This window comes from Anser brachyrhynchus, assembly GCF_964034855.1.
Source record: "Anser brachyrhynchus genome assembly, chromosome: 5".
NCBI lineage: Eukaryota > Metazoa > Chordata > Aves > Anseriformes > Anatidae > Anser > Anser brachyrhynchus.
Genome location: NC_137699.1, coordinates 31,237,399 through 31,257,431, shown reverse-complemented (window position 1 = coordinate 31,257,431; position 20,033 = coordinate 31,237,399). Strand labels below are relative to the sequence as shown.

Below are 20,033 nucleotides of genomic sequence, written 5' to 3'. Positions count from 1 at the left end.
CTGGTCCCCGCCGCTCTGGCCGCGGGAAGATGGCGGGCGGCGACCCGGCCGCCTCGAACCGTTTGGTGGAGGGTCTGGCCGCCTTCAGCCTGGGGGGGTGAGGTGATCCTGGCTCATCTCCTGAGGTGCAGGGAAAAGGCACTTGCTGCTTGTAAGGGATTTAAAAAAGAAAAAAGAAAAAAAGTTATTTTAAGGTTAACACTGAGAGTCACTTGCTCATCGTTTGTGTCAGTGGATGAGATTTTGTTCACTGGTGCAGTACAAGGCTGTTTTATAGCCTCATAGCCACTCCTAAAATTCCAGTGAAGTCACTGCTGTATACAACATAATTCTGTCTGTACTATATATATATACTTCTGCTATGTGTGAATGAGATGAATCACAGAATCATTACGGTTGGAAAAGACCTTCAAGATCATCTGGTCCAACGATCCCCCTACCACCACTGTCACCCACTAAACCCTATCCCTCAGCACTACGTCCAACCTTTCCTTAAACACCCCCGGGGACCGGGGACGGTGACGCCACCACCTCCTTGGGCAACCCATTCCAGTGCCTGACCACTCTTTCTGAGAAGAAATGTCTCATAATTTCTAACCTGATGAAGAGGGAGGTTTAATATGATGAAGAGGCGTTGTTATTTAAAGACCAGGTTGTAGTAAGAGGACAAACAAGTGAGGAGCTGAGGCTTTCCTGGGACGAGGCCGTGGGCCTGCCACTGTGTGGCTGTGCTTTTCCACAGGCTTACAGCCATATGCAGTGGTGGCTTGCCGTGGGGAGGAAGCAAACAGGCCAATGAAGTGGCCACCGAGTCTCTGGAAATTACAGTGAAGTGTAAACGGACCACTTAAAAGTCTGGAGAACTTCCAGACTAATGATCCCAATGACTTTGTACTCCACCTGTCACGTAAAGACAAAACCCTTCTGCTGTAGCTTTACCCATGGCATTTAATATGCCTTAAACAAATGATTTACGTTTGTGCCATCATAACATACAAAACACTGTTTCATATTAGTTTAAATAACATATTTAGTACCGGGATGGTCTAGAAAAAAAGAGGTACTTTAATGAGAAGACTTACACCTCCGTATTTTTTCCCCAGCTTTAATCAGTTGATCTAATGAAAGATCAACATTTTATTTGCACTGACACTGAAAGTAAGTTTTCAGGGCTGAAGTTGTTTCCATAGTTTCAAATGGGCATATTTTGTACGTAGATGGCCGGTATTAAAACAGATGAATACTGAATTGCCTCATCCTTATATAAGAGAGGAGCATTAGCTTCTGAAATAATTATTTCTGTAATGTTACATGCCATGAATGAACAAACAGGAAAAGAGTGTATTAATGGAGAAGTCCCTGATAATTTAGAAGTAGTGTATCTCAGTGACTAGTAATAATTGAAAGAAAACTAAGGAAAAGCTATGCATAATTTTATTTCCGTGTATTATATAATGACAATACTATTTTCATGTCTTTTGTATTTATATAAGATATCTGAGGAGCAGTCAAAATCTCTATAGGAGCCCACTTTGTCTTGCCTAGCATGTGGTGGCTTTGTATCCTCTGCAAACAAGGTTATTGTGAAAGGTGGATGCAGCAGTCCTCTGCAATTTAGTTTTCACCCTTATAATCCTCTTTCCCTCACTATTTTTTCTCTCATTGACTACTGCTTACATGGAAGTGAAGCTATTGTGAAATAAGCTTGGGTATGAATTTACAGTGCAGTAGCCCCTGTGCACTGGCTAGCCTTGTGGATACATGTTCCACGCTAGGAATGCCTTTTTGTGGTTCAGCCTAATCCACCTCAGACTAAGCTAAACCACACAAAGGCACCTTCAGTGTCAAATAAAACTGTCGGTGCGGGCAGGCTGTTGTGGAATAGCTATTAGGTAGCAGATATTAGGGGTTGTCACCACGTATAAACACGGGTAAATCAGCTGGGGTGTCTTTGTTCTGCGTTCAATCAGAGACAGGGCAGAGGTGCAAGCAGGGCTGTGATTGTGCTGGAAGGTGGTTGTGGCCATCTATGTTAAAACAGAACTCAAAAATCAAGCTGTAGAGGCCTTTTTCTTTAAGACTAATTGACTGTTTAGCTGATTGTAAATAATCTTTTTGTCCGTTTACCTGCCCTTAAGGTGGAAACAATAAACCTTGTATATTCCACATAAACTGTGACACTTAATTGCTTTTAAAGTACAAAGTAGTTCTGTTAATTTCCCAATATTTACTGGGCTCATGGATCATACTGATAAGATTATGTAAAAATAATTCACCTTTTACACATTTCCTTGTTCATAGATAACTTAGTCTTGGCAGATGTGTGCCCTTTCTTTGTTTGTGTTAATTAATATCACTAAAATAAACGGTCTTTTTAAATCCACATAGATGAATAATACAGATGTTGCTTACGTAATTGAAGTGCAGCTGTGTTTTGGCCATAAAAATCCTCTGGGATATGCACGAGCTCTGGACGACACAGGGTTCCTTAGCTTGTGTGTTTAGGCAGTCTGTGGGGTCCTTGGTTTCTTCTCACCACCTTTAATATGATAGAATAACTATTAGAATAACTTCACATTCTCTGACTTTTTTTAGAGGACAGTTCCTTAGTTGTTGGCACTATTACTGTGTTTTTTGTTTTTTTTTTTTTTTTGGTGTGTGTGTGTGTTTGTTTTTTGTTTTTCTTCTAATACCCTTTAGTGGTTTAATTATAATTACTTTGACAAAAATGATTACAGCTTCACTGATACTTGCAGTGGTACTAAGGCTAGACTTGCCAGCTGTGCACATGGTGAGTCAAGACTGTGATGAGATGTTTAGAAGTATGAGTCGACTGTAACAATAGCAGACTCCAAAACACGCAGGCATCTCTACCTGTTAGAGCATCTAACAGTTCAACACAGTAGACAGGCCTGGAAAGACCTCTCAGGAGGGAGAGCAAGGGCTGCTCAAGAAACATATTTCATGGATTCTGTGGACAGGAGTGATTGATTAGATTACTCAAATCTGACAAAATTTAAATCTTTCTTTTTGGTATAAAAAGTCAAGATGTCATCTGCTGTGGGGAAGCATTTTTCTAAGGGTAGAGAAAGTTAGAGAGAAATTACAGAATATTTTTCAAAGAAATTGATGAAATGCTGCTGAAAGTATCTTGAGGGAAGAAGTGCCTTCTCCATTTATCAAACAGCCTTTATGGAAGAGAACTTGGTGGGTGATACCTGTGTTCTAGGGTAACAAAAATACTTCACTTTCCCTGCAAATTCTAAGAATGTATTTCAGGCTGCAATAAGAAAGGATTATTCTAAAAATATCTGTGGTAGGCTTGATGTTTCTGGTTTTCCAATCTGTTTAATTATTAACCTTCAGTTAAGTTAGCTTCAGTATAAGCCTTCAGTTAAGTTTCTTGCCCCTCATCAGTGACCCAGCAGCAAAGACAATAAGAATGCTCCTTGATCATTTGGTGCAATGTCAGCTAACAGCCCGAAGTGCTGCTGAGTGTAATTGGAGCTAACCCACGTATTTTTGCATGAAATGTATTAGGAGATCTCAGATGATTCATTCTTCCAGCTAAGCTGTGGATGTAATAACTTGAGCAGAAGACAGTAACACCTTAGGCCATTTCAGCAATTTGCAGTGACTATTTGAGTCAGTGGAGGCAGTCTAATATATGAACTGAGAAATTTTAGATCAAGACGGCTGCTGAGGTTGAACTGAGCTCTTTAGCTGACTTTATATCAGTGACATACCATGCTGTAGGGTGCAGTTTAAAGGTGATTTGCAAGCAGCTCAGCTCCTTGTTGACCAAAAACGTTGGAAAGGGTAGACAGCTGGAGGAAAACAAGTTATCATCCACCTCAAGTTATGCTGTCCACTTCTGAAATGTTTCTGGTTTTGCAGTTTTGAAGTTTTTATTCTTGTAGGTCCCATTTTACAGTAGGAAACAACCCCTACGATGGGTCCCTGATAGGCTGAGCATTAGCTCAAGGCAGAAATATTTGTGGGAAAGTTTTGCAGGTGGCCATCTGTCTGTCAAATGAGACTAGTGCCTTCTGATGCTAACTGCTATCTAATCACTAAGCGGGCTTCATCTGTTCAGGGAAACATGCAGATAAGCAATTGCTGATGTTAACAGTACCTGCTATTTTTTTCTGATGTTTTATGTCTGGAAATGCCCCAGCTCATCTTTCTTTTTGTTTCAGATATTTCAGCTGGATTCTGACAGGCCAAAGGGCATAGGTAAGGTCTGGATTTGCTCTGTCACTTACGATTTTTGTGATTGTAAGGAAGATTTGCTATATAAACAGACTTTGCTAGTCTAAACTGCTGGGTTTGATTTATGTTCACACAGGAGACCATCTGTAGAACATCTTGAAGAATCACGTTCGTTTTAAGGTAAATAATTTGTTAGTAAAGTAAAATATATGTCAATAACACCTTTATATTTGACTTTTGTAAGAAAAACCCAGGGTTTCAAGGCTTTTACATAGAAGTCGTTGGGCCTGATCTTTAACTGTTTGGTATTTTGTAAAAATTTATGAAAACTGAGCACAATATGCTATTGTTTTTATCTAATAAGGTGATTACTTTGTGATTATCACAGAATCACAGAATCGTCTAGGTTGGAAGAGACTTCCAAGATCATCTAGTCCAACCTCTGTCCTAACACTAACAAGTCCTCCACTAAACCATATCACTAAGGGTTACATCTAAACGTCTTTTAAAGACCTCCAGGGATGGTGACTCAACCACCTCCCTGGGCAGCCCATTCCAATGCCTAACAACCCTTTCAGTAAAGAAGTTCTTCCTAATATCCAACCTAAACCTCCCCTGGCGCAACTTTAGCCCATTCCCCCTCGTCCTGTCACCAGGCACGCGGGAGAACAGACCAACCCCCACCTCTCTACAGCCTCCTTTAAGGTACCTATAGAGAGCGATGAGGTCTCCCCTGAGCCTCCTCTTCTCCAGGCTAAACAACCCCAGCTCCCTCAGCCGCTCCTCGTAAGACTTGTTCTCCAGACCCCTCACCAGCTTCGTTGCCCTTCTCTGGACTCTCTCGAGCACCTCCATGTCCTTCTTGTAGCGAGGGGCCCAAAGCTGAACACAGTACTCGAGGTGCGGCCTCACCAGAGCCGAGTACAGGGGGACAATCACCTCCCTAGACCTGCTGGCCACACTGCTTCTTATACAGGCCAGGATGCTGTTGGCCTTCTTGGCCACCTGAGCACACTGCTGGCTCATATTCAGCTGCCTATCAACCAGTATTCCCAGGTCCTTCTCTGCCAAGCAGCTTTCCAGCCACTCATCTCCCAGCCTGTAGCGCTGCTTGGGGTTGTTACGCCCCAGATGCAGGACCCGGCACTTGGCCTTGTTGAACTTCATGCAGTTGACCTCAGCCCATCGCTCCAGCCTATCCAGATCCTCCTGCAGAGCCTTCCTTCCCTCGAGCAAATTGACACACGCACCTAACTTGGTGTCATCTGCAAACTTATTGAGGGTGCACTCGATCCCCTCATCCAGATCATTGATAAAGATATTAAAGAGGACCGGCCCCAGCACTGAACCCTGGGGGACTCCACTAGTAACCGGCCTCCAACTGGATTTGGCTCCATTCACCACAACTCTTTGGGCCTGGCCATCCAGCCAGTTTTTAACCCAACAAAGTGTACGCCAGTCCAAGCCACGAGCAGCCAGTTTCTTGAGGAGAATGTTGTGGGGAACGGTGTCAAAAGCCTCACTGAAGTCAAGGTAGATCACATCCACAACCTTCCCCTCATCCACCAAGCGCGTCACTTGGTCATAGAAGGAGATCAGGTTCGTCAAGCAGGACCTACCTTTCATAAACCCATGCTGACTGGGCCTGATCGCCTGGTTGCCCTGCAAGTGCCGCGTGATGACCCTCAAGATAATCTGCTCCATGAGCTTCCCTGTCACTGAGGTCAAACTAACAGGCCTATAGTTCCCCAGGTCTACCCTCCGGCCCTTCTTGTAGATGGCCGTCATGTTTGCTAGCCGCCAGTTGACTGGGACCTCCCCTGATAGCCAGGACTGCCGATAAATGATGGAAAGCAGCTTGGCCAGCTCCTCCGCCAGTTCGCTCAGTACCCTCGGGTGGATCCCATCCGGCCCCATCAACTTGCGTACATCCAAGTGCTGTAGCAGGTCGCCAACCATTTCCTCATGGATAGCGAGGGCCGCATCCTGCTCCCCATCCCCTTCCACCAGATCAGGGTACCAGGTATCCAGAGAGCAACCGATCTTGTCGCTAAAGACTGAGGCAAAGAAGGCATTGAGCACCTCAGCCTTTTCCTCATCTTTTGTAATTAAGTTTCCCCCCATGTCCAGTAAAGGATGGAGATTCTCCTTAGTCCTCCTTTTTGTGTTGATGTATTTGTAAAAACGTTTTTTGTTATCTTTAATGGCAGTAGCCAGGTTGAGCTCCAGATGAGCTTTGGCCTTTCTAATTTTGTCCCTGCACAGCCTCACAACATCCTTATAGTCCTCTTGAGTAGCCCGCCCTCTTTTCCAAAGATTATAAACCCTCCTTTTTCTCCTGAGCTCGAGCCACAACTCTCTGCTCAGCCAGGCCGGTCTAGTTCCGCGTCGGCTCGTCTTTGGGCACGTGGGGACAGACGTTATCTCACAGCTTTACTCATAGTTTTGCTTCCTTTTCTGTATGTGCCTTTTTTCAACCTTAAGAGAATAAGAAAGAAAATACTGAGGTGCTTGCTGCAGAGAGTAATTTTCTTGTTGTCTTTAATATGTTGATGTCTTTTTTAAAATTCAATCCAAGTGCCATGTGACATTCTAATAACTTGCACATTATTAAATGTGGTGAAGTTATAGTTTGGTTTAGCTACTTAATGTTTATAAATGACCTGAGAGTATTGTAGACTAGAACTATCTTGTCATTATGCAGAATTGTATCAGGATTTCATCTTTAATTTTTACGGCAGAACAGTTTAGGAAATTAGGAATTTCTGTTTTAGAACCACACTGCTAGATAAACATAAGCCTCTGTGTAGAACGCTTGCTTTTCTATTGCTGTGTTTGCTGTTTCTATTTAATGATGTGTCAGTTATACAATAAGTGGTTGTACTAATATTTCTTCAGAAATCTGCTACCAGTAAGGTACTAATAGAGGTATGTTTTTTGTGGGGAATATTTCCCACTCTAAGACTCAGTCATGTGTTTCTGTATGAGAACGAAAATATATATATTTTTTAAATTTATTTCAAAATTTAATATAAAGCATCACTACTCATCTGTTGTGGACACCATTGGGAAGTTTAAAGGTTGAAAGATTTTTAAATGAGGAATAGAGATAACCTTTAAAGTATCTCTCCACTTAGACTAAAAAAATACTGAGAGATTAGAAACAAAATTGTTAAATTTAACCAATTCCTTATTTTTTTCTTGTTGCTTATGTGAACGGAAATTGGGAACATTTGGTGAAAAGGAAATTAAAACTCGTAACCTAGAAAGAACTGAGATCATCACAAATGAAGATGCATTATGTAAATATCCAAGATATGAGACCATTCTGAAAACGGGGATAGGGAAGAAATGTGGTCACACAGGCTCAAATGATTTGTGCAGAACACAAAATGGTCTTTGCAGAATCTCAGTAATGCTAAGTTGTGTTTCTTCAGTTTAGAAGTGCTGGCAGCAAATGGTCAGGACAAGTGTTTCTGTCTGAAATGCAGACTGAATACATATGGGCATCACTTGTTGAAAATGCTACGAATTGCTGCACCAGAGCAGAAGGCAGCAGTGGGTAGGTAATAATGTGCAGCACAAGGAAATCCCAATATAAATAGAGTATTACATCAGAATTTCTGTTCTTCATACTTAAAAATCAGAATCATTGTAAAACTGCCCTGTTTTCTTACTTATGCATCCTAATAGCAGAAAAGCTAATGCTAATAGCTAACTGAAGCACAGAGAGAAATGGGTCTAAATTTGCAATAAAGTAATAAAATGTTCATATGAGGGATGTTTTTGGGGATGTGTGAAATTCCATATAGTCTTGATTCTATATAAGACTACTTGGTATGCTGATCCTTGATCAAATAGAATTGAAATGTCCCATCTTGTGCATTTCAACCTATGTGTTTGGGGAAAAAACTCTTTTGGTATGTAGAGCAAATATACTTGAAAAGCAACAAAGAAGCTAGACTATTATTCTGTATCATAACTGATTGTCATATAAATCAGGGCTGTATTAGATTAAAAGATAGTGGGTGGAATACAGAATGGTAGTGTTTTCCATTACCAATAAAATTCTAGCGTTAATGAAGTTATTCTGAAATCATGTTGAAGAGTGCTGTGTATTTTGGGGCTGGGAAAACCAACCAACCTGTTTTAGTTGTTTTTAGGAAAAGTTTTTCCATACTGTGTGTGAAGGGCCACTGCCCTCCTGCAGGATTCCAGGGGGCTCAGCTCGTTCCTTTGGCCTTGAAAGAAGAGGGGGGCAGTGGTAGTCAATCCTCATACCCCAGACCCACATATATGGCTTTTATTGATGTGCGCTGCTGGGCTCGGAGGTGATGACAGGGTCTTATGACTTCCTCCGGAGTTGTAAACCTGGGCAGCAGCTATGGACAGGGTCACCCCGAAGAGGTCTTTCAGCACATTTTAGTAGTGTTATTTAGTTTTGTAAGTTTGCAAATGACTTCTCAGTTTAGTTTTGAAAGTAATTTTTACAGTTACCTTCAGAAGTAGTAAAGCTTAAACTATACCATAGGCAGAGATGGATGAAATCCCCTAAAAATGACCCAAGTAACTTTGCTTCATTGTTGAATTTTTGTTCTCAGGCTGTTGCCTTTGGACCTTCCAGGACTTTTGAAAATCCAAAGTACATTTGGGAATTTAGAGCTTTACATAATCAGAAAAATTCTTACTTGCAGACTCTCCTACAAGAGCACTTAAATTTTTGAAGGAGGGTGGAGCACAGTACTCTAACAGTGCAGGACTGAAATTGCTGAGTCTTAACCTCAAAAATTGAGAGAACTATTCTTAGTGCTGTTGAAGAGAAAAAAGAATAAAAATTAAGTCATTTTTTTAAAAAGGGGAACAGCTGTTTGAACCACAACTGCTGAGTTCTAAGGACTCTGGAGAGAAGGCTTGTGCATGCGATGGGATTTGTTTTGAAATAGGATTCTTCAAAGTAATTGCATGTGTGTTTGTTTTTTTAACTGCATTACCTCCATCACTATAAATCTTTGCTTTTGTGATGTTGCCTCAAATACGTTGATTCAGCACTGGATTAAATTATACTGTTCCATATAGCGTAGGGATTTCAGATGCATCTGTCCATTATTTTTTTCTTGGTAACTCAGAAGAACAGAAGCTAGGCAGAAGGAGCTAGTCACTGCATTTCACGTTCAGAGGTTAGACCCCCTGCAAGTATTTTATATTCTTCTATTGCATCCCATGACTCATTTCTCAGTTAGCTGTGCTGTTTTCAGTCTCCTATAAACCAGTCTGTGGTAGAACAGCTTTCCAAGTTGCACCGCTGATTGTCAGGTCCATGTAGCCTCGTGTGTGGATGTATCTCAAAGCACAAAAACATGAAAAGGGGGCTGGCGTGAGATTACTCAATATATAAGGCATAAAACCTAGTGCTGTCACTTTTAATTCACGTATCTTCAGCCCGTAACTGGACCTGCTAATCAGAGCATAGAGATGCTTCTCAGTTTGACGTAGTGTTTTTGTGGCTTTTGTAAGTTGTTACTTACAACTACAGTTGTAAGTGACCTGGTCCAGTGGGAGGTGTCCCTGCCCCTGGCAGTGGGGTTGGAGTTAGGTGATCTTTAAGGTCCCTTCCAATCCAAGCCATTCTAAGTCGAGGGAAGGAAGCTGACAAAAGGAGAATAGGACTGGTGTGAACATGGAGGGAAAAACTTCAGAAAAAAAACCTTTCTTGCACTAGCATCATGTTATGCAGTGCTATTTCTGAAAAACAAGTAGTGCTTTGTCAAAGAAGTCTGTGAAGACTTGTGAAGCCTCATGATAACCAAAAGCACGCTTTTGGAGTTCTGCACAAGGCTTGCTTCAGAGCTGCTGGATATTAGCAAAATGCTTCTCATCCATTCAGCATATGGACATTACCTTTTGGAATGCACTTGGTTGTTATCACTCAATTATTAACAACTTGGGTATCAGCAAATCAGCTGCTGTATTCCACTGGCCTGGAAATGAGATTTTGCAAAGACTTTCACCTGTTTCCTCTAAGGAAAAGAAGAGTGACCAGTGAGCACAACTGGCCTGGAAGGAATCAGTGGTGTCAGTGACTGTATTCTACAAAGCTGTGCTTGCCCTCTATTATTACGGGTGGTAAAGTATTTTATTGGAAATGTGACACTTGGATGACAACTGTTTGACTCTCAGCTCAGCAACTGCAGGATAACAATGGGGTCTGTCTTTCAGAGGCTGATTGACAACGGGTAACTGGCAGGTCTGAGTCAGCTAAGCAATACCTGCTTCAGATTATAACTGCATGCTGTGTTTTACTCAGCGTGGCTGGTTGGCAGCAGTCATGGTGCTATCTGATTTCTAAGCAATGCATGAGGCTATCTAAATGACAGTGTCTAAGGGCATTTGGGGGGATCACTTGTCCCATGATCACTTGGGGGATCATCTGCTGAGGAAATGAGATCTTGTTTGGATACCTTTCTTTCGTAGTTCTTTGTGCATGTTTCTGTGGCTTAACATGCGAGACGGTACTAACGAGATAGTCATCCATGTGACTGTACTGGGTAGTGGCTTTGCAAACACTGGAAAGCGTGTTAATTTTAAATAGAATGACGACTTGTCTTTTCTCATGGTTCCCACTGATGCTTTTTGGAATATGAAATGGCATGACATAATTTTGTTTGGGTGTCAGAGAAATGAAGACGGGAAGCTGAAAAAATAGTGGCTGAGTGTCCGCTAATGACATTCGTATCACAGCTGATGACTGACAAGACTGAAGTTCAAGCATTGTGTGAGAGTTGCAATTTTCACAAATGCTCTCCAAAAATATGTTCCTGTTTAACTCCATCTAATTTTGTATGTCGTTGTTAATTTTTCTGTGTGCCTCTTGTGCAACAAAGTTCCACCCTGCAATTACAAAGTCATCTTTTTGTAGTGCATCGTGACAATGTTAGGAGGTCTTCTGGTGGTTCTTTCTTGTCTTTCGTGTTGCTTTGAACCTGGGTGGGAAGAATATCTTCTACCGCTCAGCCACTCTGTTTTTCAAGAGCTAATCTTTCTCTAATCTAAAAGCAGAGAAACCTACTGTCAGAGTACTACCATTACTTTTCGTGGTATTGGAGGCCTCTCTGACACATATGAAGAAAGAGCAAAGAAACTAACTTACAATACCTATAAGCGGAGGCTATGGTAAATCCAGCAGATACATAAAGCTAGAGCAAGTGTTTTTGCTTGGTATTTCATTACCTTTTCCAATTTTTACCTTCACAGATCATGTGTATACCTGTGTCTGTTCTACCACAGGTCTCAGTTACATTAGCTTCTTGCAGTTGCCTTTGCTTTCTTGGTCCACTGTGGCTTCAAGGAGCTAGAGAATGCCCTGCAAGAGTACAGGAGAGAAGGGAGGAGCATGCATTTGCAAGGGAGGAAAGGTACTTCTAAGTTTCTGGGCAAGGAAGGGTTTTGAGAGTACATACAAAATGCTTACTAAATACAAAGTGCCTGAGATGCATTGATAAAAGATGTCATTGCTGCCTGGTGGAATTGCTGCTTCCCCTTTTTTTCAGGCTAGCAGTCTTGTGACAGCCATGAAAGCATGTGTTTGTTGACACTTTCACAGAATCACAGAACCATCTAGGTTGGAAGAGACCTCCAAGATCACCTAGTCCAAATTCTGACCTAACACTTAACAAGTTATCCACTAAACCATATCACTAAGCTCTACATCTAAAAGCCTTTTAAAGACTTCCAGGGATGGTGACTCAACCACTTCCCTGGGCAGCCCATTCCAATGCCTAACAACCCTTTCAGTAAAGAATTTCTTCCTAATATCCAACCTAAACCTCCCCTGGTGCAACTTTAGCCCATTCCCCCTCGTCCTGTCACCAGGCACGTGGGAGAATAGACCAATGTTAATGTATTTCTGGTAGTTCAAATCATTACTGACTAATAAGAAGTAATATAGCCACATCCATAGTTAGGAAGCATTCCTGCCTTGGAATACCACATCCTAGGTAGGGCTAGTGCATGGAAATTGCAGCTTTTGCTCTTCGTAGATATTGAAAAATAGCTCTAGTTGAGCTTTGTACTTCGGACATGAGTCTTTTTTAATTTCCCATTGACAAGGGAAAGAAAAAAATATGAGATTCTACTAAAAAAATAAGAAGGGGGACGAGGGGAGAGAAAAGGAAGTAAAAGAGAGGAAAATCCATGAGTTTTGTACTGACCAACATACAGAGAGGACCTGAACTAACTTTCTGTATTATCAAACACGCTATGTACTATATAACAGATTTAAGAGCACAGTAGGGCACAAATTTGCATTGGAACACAGCTTGGAGGACTGCCAAAATACATCCAGTGTGCAGGCATGAAAATCAGTATGATGTAACTTGCTTGTGAATCCTAGAAGAATAAAAACTGCACAGCACTTCACCAACTACCTTGCAGTATAACTGTGATGATATTAAAACCTCTGCAGCCTTGTTTGTACCATTGTCAACTGCCAGCACGGGCAAGCATGGAGCCTCAATAAAGAGGGATTAATGAGTGGAGAGACAGCTAAGATCATCAACCATAATCATGTGGTTTCACATTACCTTTAATATTTGGTACGTGTCTTGTCATATAACTCTTACTTATACATGTTGGTGTCTCCCACTGTGATGGATTTATATCCCCTTCCCTTTATATAATTTATTTATGGGATGGAATAGGAATGGAGTCCCCGTTGAACAGAGCACCATATGCTAAATAAGGAGCCTGATGATAGGGAAAGCTTACTTTCTGATTTTCCCCTTGCTGCTGGATTTATACTGCATGTGTTTCAGTTTAATTGCAGTGGCACTGAGTCATTGTCACTACAGTGACACTACAGGCTGTTTGGGCTGAAAGCTCCTGGAATAATTGTCAGTGTCAAGTGATTTGAAAAGGGCTTTGAGATTGGTACTTGTTGGCTACTGAAGCTCAGAAGTTCCCTGTTGATGTCCTCCATAAGAGATGTCTTAAGGATGTGCTGCTGTATTTGTACATATATTTACCCACATATTCATAAACAAGTGTTTATGAATTGTACCTTAAAAGTATACATAACAGAAATACTGAACACGGCTCCAAATCCTGCAGATACTTTTATACCATGTGACGTTAATTATGAGTTGCTTCTTGATGTCTGTAGGGCAAATAATCTACTTACTTCTGTGGGCACAGAACTGTTATATTTTTGTAAAGATATTAGCAAATTATCATCTCTATTTTCTTCATTATTTGATAGAGATTCTTCGTATGCAAAGGATAGATTGAATAGACTTCTTCAGGAATGGATACTATTTTTAATGATGCTTGACAACAGAAATGCTTTTTTACAAAATGCATTTAAATTTCAAAATGCATTGTGAGCTCTCTAATTTGAAAAAAATATATATGTAAGATGATGTGTTTGAAAGAACAGAAATACAAAGGACTCCTGTAACTCAGTTGCATTTCTGGTTTCTCTACTTAGTGCCACTGCGAAGGAATGTGTGCAAAAATATTCTTAGCATCATCCTTCAGGATTGCTGTTTTATTCCTAGTCAGTAGCTGGGACAAACAGTGGGATGTGAGGAAATCTTAAATCCTTTTTCTTCTGACAGTTTCTATTAATGAGCTGGATAGTGTAGGAACTATTCAGGCGGTATAGGACCTGTGACTTCCTGCACAAATAGGAATCCTTTTTATTCAAGATTAAAAAATAAATAAATCTTAGAGCTGAACGTTGGTTGTGTTCTCCATCCAAAGGAGAACAAGAGAGCATTGCCTTCATCCTGGTGTTCCTGTGAGGAACGTCATGTATGTGAAAATGAAATATAAGTTGAACCAAAGCAGATTAGGGTATTAAATAGACTAATTATCAATTTCAATAACTAATCTATGCTTCAATAATAAATTGGTCTACTCAGACTATTTCTTATTAAAGGAACAGCCTAGCCTGTCATCCATAAAAATAATTGCTGAGATGTAGCATGAAAGTTATATAAAGACAGAAGAATGTTCTGCCTCATTGTTCCTAATTCTAGCCTTTTTCTGTTACTACACTGAATTCAATGAAGCTGTGAATATTACTCTGCAGTAAATGTTCTCGATATTTGTTTTTCTTGTTGGTTTGTTGTTGTTGGAGCCCTAAGCACATCTCCGAGGGCCCTGAGTGCTTCTGGGGGATCTGTCTGCCTGGGCTCAAAGCCAACTTAAAGATAGCACAGATAGTTGCCTTGGGGGTGGGGGGGAGATAGACTTAGTGGAAGTTACCCACAAAAATAAGCCTCCATGTGGGCTTCTGCCATATTTACTTGGGAGCTGCTTTAAGCTGGGGCTCTTGCATGTGGCTACGTTACAGCTGCATCACAGCCATGCCTGGCCCTTGATCCTGACCCTCAAGTGCACACACAGCTTCTCCAAATGTTTTTTTTTCCTCAGTTATAAACAGGGAATGATGTTCCACAGACTATTGGTTTTAAAAGAAAAAATGGAGGTTTGTGGGAAAAGTGATAGTAAGCGCAGAAAGGCTGCAAAATATGTTTAAGGCTACAACCTAGCAAAATTAGGAAGAAACTCTCAGTTTTTGGTTCAGCATGCCATATAATTCTGTATTTCATAAATTCTTACGCTATCTTTTTTCACTATGGTGGCTGGGCTTCTTTCAGTAGTGTTCAAGCAATGTGAATAACTTTCTTACATGTGGTTTCTTCCCTAAACCACCGTGTCCCTCCTTTTCCCTCATGTAAGAAGGTCTCATCCTGGCTCTCAGAGAGTCAGTTCATGACACTTTTTGTGTTTATATATGTGTATATTTACACGCGCTCTATAAACACACATTTTTCTCTAAGCAAATCAAAGAAGCTGATTCTTCCTCAACTTTTAAACTTTCAGCTTTTAAATTCAGATATGAAGAGTAAAATAAATATTCAAGACTTTTTTTTTTTGTAAACTCTTAAAAAATGCAAAGCCTTTATTTTTAAACATTCTGTATTATTGCAGTAAGTTTTTCAAGAGAAGTTGTATCCTAGAATAATATTTCAAATGTAGCATCTTGGATAGTTCATTTTAATTCTGACAAAGATGAGGAAAAGACATTAATATGGGGGAAATTCAAATTTCTCAGTAATAGGGATAAATTCATCTTGTATAAAAAGAAAGACAAAAACATTTTATAAACATGTTCTCTTAAAATGCAGATGAAAAGTGCTGGGAGTGAGGGATTTTTTTTTTTGTATTTATGTTGATGGTCTTCTAAATTCTCAACCTGGAAATTAAAACCCTACCAACCTTAAATACATACAATCACTTGTATTTCCTATAAGACTTTAAAAAAATCATAAATAAACCCACTATTAAAGTTTAATTAGAGTTTCTCTTTTGTAAGATAAAGGGATTTGTTTCTTGAATTATAGAATTATTTGAGTTCAACACTGAATTCAGGCTGTGTTGCTTAGGGATTTTGTTTGTTTGTTTTTGTTTGTTTACTTGTTTGTTTTTGTTTTTTATGTCCAGTCAGGTATTGGAAAGTTCAAAGAAACGAAATTCCACAACTTCCACAGCCTCCTGTGGCAACCTGTTGTATTGCTTCATTATCTTCCCTAGCTGATTGGAACGGCCACTGATTCTTCTTATGACCCCACTCAATAAAAAGCCTGACTTTACCTTTCTTTCTAGGTCTTCTTGGTAAAGATCTAGGCTTGTGGGTACTGGAAAACTGCTATTAAGTCTCCCCTACCTGTTTTCCTCTCCACACTAGACAGGTCCAGTTCCCTTAGCCTCTTCTCGCAGGACATCTGCTTTAGCCCCTGACCATTTTGCCTCTCTGCTGGCTTAAGATTATCAACAGCTTTCTTGTGCTGGAGTGCTCATAACTGGATGCAGTATTCCAGAAGCAGTCTAACACATGCCAAGTAAAGGGAAATAATCATTTCCCTTTTCTGTTTTTTACCACACTACCCATGAGTACTCCCAGCTCCTATTCAGTGGAGCTGAGTGGCCTGTCTGTCCCAGCCTGTGAAATGGCAAAGGGTTTGTCTGGCCAAAGTGCAGGGCTCTGCTCTGTGTTGAACTTCATGCGGTTCCTGTCAGTCTGTTCCTCTAGCCTGTCAAGAGGCAGCCCTGCCCTTGAGCATTGAATATATTTGCAGGATAAACAGTGCAGCTATTTTTTACTGGTTTATGCCATTGCTTATTTTTGAAGAAAAATGCCGCATGCAATGGACATTTCAATGTAATTAAGATGTTTTTAGCTTATTGGAACGTAAAACTCCTATTACAAAGAGTGTAATTATTTTCTTGTTAGCTATAGTGATGAGGGCTTTCATTTTATACCTAGTTTCACGGAGAACTAATAGCTTCATGTTGGGTCACATAGTGCTGGAGCACTAGTCCAAACTATGACAAGTAGAAAGAGGATGGAACATTCTCTCTACTCTGACTCGGTGAAAAGAGTGCCACCTACTGAGTATATCATCCAGTTTGCAAAAAGTATGTAAAGCATAGTCTTTAATCCAAATTCTGACTCACTGCAATCCAGTTTATTAATGATATGAGTCAATGGTGTTACAGCACAAGATGTGTCTGTACAAGCTAAAGAAACCTAAGATTTTATATTATGATAGCTAGGAGATCTAATATCCTCCTTTAATGTAGTAATAAAGTAATGACATACTAAGGAATATATGTGTACTAAATTTTGTTGCTGTAAAATTGATAGAAATGCAGCCTTCATTCAGTCTCAGCATATGCTGAAAAGAGAAGGAAAAAAATAAAAAAGCTTAGCAAAAGCTGCTGCTGCAAGGAGGAAAATTGATGGCTGGCTCTGGAGATGTGAGGACCACATAGTGTGAGGAATCGAAAAAAACGAAGACTGTACAATGGCAGAATCTTTAGAAAACACTTCATAAAACTTGTTTATTGCTCAGTAAGGTAAACAGTAGCATACTGCTCTATAAACACTCGTCCTGCCATGGTGTCTTTGAAGTCTGATTCTTCTACTTCAGAAATATAAACTTGCTGGTGTACCTATAGGCTTGCCTGTATGTTTAGGAATTACCATGCCTTTCTATAGATCTTGCATCTTACAGTGTCTTTCAGCTTTGACCTTGTTACTATTTTATCTCTGGATCAGTAAAGAATGGATTCCCATCTTCCTTATACATTATTCAGGAGACAAAGGATGACAATGTTAAGATGTCTCCTAGACAAGGGTAGAAAGCATATTCCCTGGTCTGTGCAATGTTAGCATCTGTAGCCAGATAATGACGTTTCTGCCATTGTCTGCTGCTATTACATGATTATGTATTGTGAAATGTGAGATGCTGCTCATCATTTCACTTCCCAAACTCTAAACAGGTGAAGTATGATATGCATTTGTTCTGGCTGGAAGGAAGGGCTACACTTTGCTGTTACAACATGATTTACAGTCATGGCAGACTTCCCTCGCCCCATTGGAAGTTGAGATAAGCAGTTTCAATCTTATCAATATCTGATGTGTTTCACGGAGAACACTGATTGCTTAATGTCTTGTAACAGAGAAGGAGACAACTTCAGTTTATGGAATTTGTCCTTTTAGTCTTTATTAGAGCAAGTTAAACTCGTGGGTTGTATGCCTTTGACTTCAGTTTTGGTCATTGTATGTTCAATTACTTTGAGTTTGCTTTACGTATGAGGTAATTTGTGAACAGTTGTGAACACTTACATAGTTGTTAACCTACTGCTCCTATCTGTTCAGGAGTTTAGAAGAGTAAATGTATTAATGGTAATAAAGAAGAGTTTTCCTTCAATGTCCTATTGAGCCAGCGTTGCATCAAATGCTACCTATGATTGTGAAAGAAAAAGAAAAAAGCTTCACCAAAAGCACCTCTGGCTACTATTTTGCTGTATACCTCCATGTCTCACTGTTATTCTCTGTATCATGACAGGAAAAGATTGGGTGTGGTAATTAGACTTCTGACCTGGGACTCATCAGAGAAACCTGGTTATGCATCAGATACGCTTTGTAGTCATGGGTAAGTCACTTCTCCGGGCTCCCTTTTCTGTGCATCTTCCAGCTTCCCTGGTAAAAAGTTCTGCACAAAAGCCAGGAACTATTGTGAAAGAAATGCAAACTAGAGTGAGCAGTGCAAAAATGTTAATATATTTCACTCTGGTGAAATATGCATGGTAGAAGTGAAGCTGCCCTGCTGGTCTGAAAAAGGTATGCCGACCTGAGTGTGCTGCATGATCCAAGGCTGCATGGAGCTAAACGTGGCTATGTGCACTTTGGGGGAAAAACGTTTGGTATTTTCGTGCTGCTTGGCACTTTTCACTAAGTAAGAGTCTAATCTTTGAGTGCTGTCTACATGTTGTTTTCTGAAAGTTTTCTTGATTGCTAATAAACTCAAGTATCAGTGGCAGTCTACAGGGGGAGCAGTGACGAAGCAGCTGCTTTATTTCCTGCCTTAAGAGGAGCAGTGTGCCTGCGTTTGCCAGCACACTTTTTTATTTCAGCTCAACACGAGGGGAAGCCATATTCCAGTAGACGAGCTGAACGTTTTTAGAAACCTCAGCCGTACCGCAGTGTATGCTCTACGTGGAAAGAAGGATTTTCTTGTGAAAATAAATTTCAGATGTGTGCTAAAACAGCCAACAGCACAGAGGAAACCTACAGATTTGTGTTAGGTACAAATCCATTCCCTCTTCCCTCTTTTTCCAGTGCTTTACAGCTCTTCCTGAGGAGCAAAATGACCATAAAAGGGGATAGAAAATAACATGTTTTCTTCTGCTACAAGAGGTTTCTTAACAACCAAGTCCTTTTAGGGTCTGTTTGCCTGTTTTCCCCTCGGAGCAGGCCAGGACGCCAGGCGGCTCGGGGCGGCGAGGCTGCAAGTTTGGCCAGGTGCTGAAGGCGGCTCTGCAGGGCTCCCCTCCCCAACCAGCGCTGCAGCCTCTCCCCGCTCCTTACTTTTTGGGGCTTTCCGGGGCTTTCCAGCCCTTCCCGGCAAGCAGCAGCAGCAGCCGAGCTGCGGGCAGGGGCCCGGGCCCGGCGGGGAGCTGGGCTGCGGCGGGAGGAGGAGGAGGAGGAGGAAGGCGGGAGGAGGAGGAGGAGTTGAGGAGCCCGGGCCCGGGAGCCTCCCCGCTTACCGCACTAGGAAGTGACGCTTTCCCTGAGTCCCGGAGAGAAAGAAACAAAGTTTTTTTTGTTGTTGTTGTTGGGGTTTTTCTCTCGTCGCCTTCCCTCCTTGCCCTCTCCGCCAGCTGCAGCCCCGCACCCCCGCGGGCGGCCGGCGCGCCTGGCTGCGCAGGTGAGAAGCGCCCCTCGGTCCCTCAGCCGCGGGCCGCCGTGCTGAGCGCGGTTTGCTTCCGTTTCCCTGCCATTTTGGCGAGGGGGGTTGGTTGTGTGTGTGTGTGTGTGTGCCTGTGCGTGTGCCCTTCCCAGGGCTTCTTGTTTTGGGGCGGTGGGCGCCGGCCCCAGCACGAGGCGGCCGAGCCCCTGCGGCGGTGACAGGGGGGCCGGGGCAGCCGCTCGCCGCCCGCTGCGGGGCCAGGCTCGGGGCTCGGCCCCGCTGCTCCTGCAGGGCTCTCCCGATGTGTCTGCGCCCGGCCGAGCGGCCCAACGGGGCTCCTCGGGGGTCGGGGGATCGGCCCGGCCGGGCTTGGGGTTTGTGGGGGTTTTCCCTTCGAGCCGGGGCAGCTCCGCCTGTGCCCGGGGCTGCGGGCGCAGCGCGCTGGGCTCCAGGCGCCTGTCGAGGCGCAGCGGCTGGGTTTGCACGAATTGTGTTTCTCTGCTGGGATTTATGCAACGGAGGGGGGTGGGGAGGAATTTATTAGATAATTTCTGAAAGTCC

General features: G+C 42.0%; 1 protein-coding gene across 7 annotated transcripts in view; it reads left to right on the top strand.

The window, feature by feature from the left end:
* Positions 1 to 16: 16 nt before the first annotated feature.
* Positions 17 to 20,033, top strand: part of MIDEAS (mitotic deacetylase associated SANT domain protein) — an 81,096-nt gene continuing 61,079 nt past the window's right edge. For 5 of the 7 annotated variants that reach the window (XM_080595980.1, XM_080595988.1, XM_080595986.1 and 2 more), the window contains exon 1: positions 18,274 to 19,490. The gene's annotated coding sequence lies outside the window, so the exon portion shown is untranslated. Of the gene's footprint in view, positions 98 to 4,199; positions 4,237 to 4,348; positions 4,393 to 18,128; positions 18,216 to 18,270; positions 19,491 to 20,033 lie in introns of those variants that run through there. The other 2 variants (XM_080595981.1, XM_080595983.1) reach the window with 2 other exon arrangements.